This window comes from Pteronotus mesoamericanus, unplaced genomic scaffold, assembly GCF_021234165.1.
Source record: "Pteronotus mesoamericanus isolate MK-2021 breed Mesoamerican mustached bat unplaced genomic scaffold, CSHL_Meso_final contig_130, whole genome shotgun sequence".
Taxonomy (NCBI): domain Eukaryota; kingdom Metazoa; phylum Chordata; class Mammalia; order Chiroptera; family Mormoopidae; genus Pteronotus; species Pteronotus mesoamericanus.
In genome coordinates, this window is record NW_026555060.1 from 12,654,263 (window position 1) to 12,657,162 (window position 2,900).

Sequence of the window (2,900 nt, forward strand, 5' to 3'; positions counted from 1 at the left end):
TTGGAGCAGGGCTGGGACAGTGGACAGGAAGCTGGCCCCCCTCAGCCACTGCAGCCTCACTGTATGACCAAGGTTGCCAGAGGGGGTGGGGGGTCTTTTGTCAAAAACGGGGAAGGGAAGAAGAGGAAAAAGAGGGAGGGGATGGGGAGAGGAACCGAAAATAAAAGGGCATCGTTGTCTATTTGAATCCAGAGGAAAATGCCCAGCCACATGTGGGGGAAGACGTCCCCTCAGAAGGGAGGCAGTGGGCTGGAAGGAGACAGCCCTGGGGTGACCTGTCCCCCAGCACCACAGGAAGCCGGCAGGGGCCTCGGCAGTGCCATGGCTACTGAGTGCTTGTGCCCCTCTGTGTGTTCCCGATGTAGCTTCTGTGGTCATAGGTTCCATGGTACGGCGGCCACTGGCCCCGGTTGCGATAGTACTAGTTCCACTGCTGGGCATACTGCTGCTACGGGTTGCAGCTGGGCTGAGGGCAGGTCTGTGTGGGGGGAGACGGCAGTGGGGTGGGTGTAGGGGCCTATAGTTATAGGCAGGTGGTGGTAGAGGTGGCGGTAGCAGGGCTATAGAGTCCTGGCTGCAATCTCCCTGGTTGTAGGGTGTTTCGCTGTTTAACTCGGCTGTGGAGGGCAGTAGCTACTGATGGGAGTGGGGATGCTGGTACTGGGGCTGGAGCCAGGGATGTTGCTCTTCGTGTTGTAGCTGTTGGCCCCTCGTGGGTTCTGAGCAGGGCTGTACCTGGGCAGTGGCGGTGGCTGCTGTGGCTTTGGTGGCTGCTGAAGGGCAGGCTGGCTGCTGCTGGGGAGCCTCGGTTGTCGGAGTTGTTATCCCAGCCATTGTTAACACAGCGCTTCTGGTTGTAGCCACCACCTCCGCTGTGGTTGATACCTCCCTGGTAGTTGCCTCCCTCACCATTGTCTTCCCTTTGGTTCTGGAAACCACTTTGGTTGCCCTGGTGGGGGCAGGGTGCAGTTGTCACAGTGCTGGAAGCCACCGCCGCTTCAGTTGTTAAAGCGCATTTCCAGGAGTAGCCTGGCCTTCTTTTTTGTATGGCCTCACCAGCTTGCCTGCTTCCTTCCACTGCGGCTCAGTGAACAGCACTTCCTCTAGGAAGTCCCCAAAGTCTGGCAACATGAAGCTGTCTTATATTTCCAAGACTGCCTGATCTGGGGTGTATGTTTTTCCTTCTTGCCGTTTCCCTTTACTGTTTAGTTTTTTAGGTCCTTGGCAGTGGGACAAATGACAATAGCTTTGCGCTGGAAGCCTTCAGATGATCTCATGCTTTGTCTCTGGGCTGACCCATAAACAGCTGTCCGGTCTAGGATATGGTTGCATTTCTTTGGGAGGCAAACTGGAGGAGGGGGTTGAGGCACCGGGTGGCCTGCTGGACCAGGTGTAGATTCATCACCTGCGTTTATCCATGACGGCACTGGCACCCAGGATGTTGTACTTCTTGGAGGGGTTCGAGGCTGCATGTTTGATTGCCCACACAGTCTTATCAGCACCAGCAAGGAGGAATCTCCCAGTCTGCCTTGGTCTTTGGTCTGACAGTGCCCGGACCCTCTCACTCAGAGGAAGGTGGAGCCAGGAAGGACAGGATGGTAGTTAACTCCCCTGCACCACTCTTCACTAGGACATGAGGGCAGGGGGCCTGAGGCCCGCCCCACGGCTCCCTTCTGAATTTGGAAAGCAATGCCCACCCACTTCTGTTCTTGGTGAAGGATACTTTTATTGTTACTTCTGCATTCAAAGCCCGCAAAGCAGCCAATCACATCGTTCTCTGCAAACTTGTCCCTGTGATATTCATACCGACTACTGGTGGACTTCTTCCCAGTGCCTCATAGGAGAAAGGCTGTCCACCTAGCTGAGTGCTGCAGGAGTCAAGGGGCCTGCTGATACAGGCGACGTGTGGTACAGACGACATGCCAGTCAGGCTCCGTGGATGGACAGTGCTTCACAGAGGTTTCCTCATTGACCTTCATCTCAAAGCACATATGACCCCTTCCAACCCCATAGCTGTCATGGACTTCTGGCCACAGGTATGCAAAGCCCTCAATTGTAAGTGGGTGGCCACTACCCTGGTCTCAGGGCACCATGAAGTGGAAGTCACAGTTAACATGTATCATTGACAACAAGGATGTCATCAAAGTCCTCTTCATCCTCTTCAGAAGGAGGCCGAGGAAAGTGGCCCCTTATATCCTCTCAGTGCCCAAATACCCTATATCCCACCCTATCCAGGGTTTTCTTTATAAGGCCTCTTGCAACCCTGCAGCTGTTGTGTGTCTGGCTTGAGTTGAGATGCGTCAGGTGGGAGGAAGCTGAGGGGTGATTCTTGCTTCATCCTTGTCTTCACTCCCACTGGGTGGGAGGCCAGCGGCTGCTCCAATTCCAGCAGTCTCCTCTCACAACCTCAGTCGTTTCCTTGTTTGATGACCTGGGTCTCAGAATTGGCTCTGCCTGGTGATACTGTCCACGACATCTCTTCATTGTTGAGCCCAGGTCGCCCTGGTTTGTCATTGGCCTCAAGTGCCCTCTATTCATTGGACTCCTCGGCCTCCAGAGCCACCTGCTGCCACTCAGCAAGCTTGGCCTTGAGGGCACAAGTGTCCAGGCTGTGGGGCTGCAGCTCCTCACCAAGTTTGTTCCCCTTTAGATGGCATTTAGCCATGACCCCAGCCCCCAGGGAGGTCAGCCTCCCAGGGCTCTGTCCCCCACTAACGTTTCCTATCAGGAGGCAAAGGGGGAAAGGGAAGCACTCCAATGGCAGCGGTGACTTAAAATGCTTATCAAACGTTTTTCAATTTTAGAAATAAGAGTAAGTTTTGTTCTCCTTTAATCTTTTATGTGTCAGATTACATTATTATATTTTTCTAATGTTGAAATACTTTGTTAATTAATAGGAT

At 53.8% G+C, this 2,900-nt stretch overlaps 1 pseudogene; it reads right to left on the reverse strand.

Moving 5' to 3' along the window:
* Positions 1-325: 325 nt before the first annotated feature.
* On the reverse strand, positions 326-2,665 carry LOC129087654 (heterogeneous nuclear ribonucleoprotein U-like protein 1; annotated as a pseudogene).
* Between the last annotated feature and the right edge of the window lie 235 nt (positions 2,666-2,900).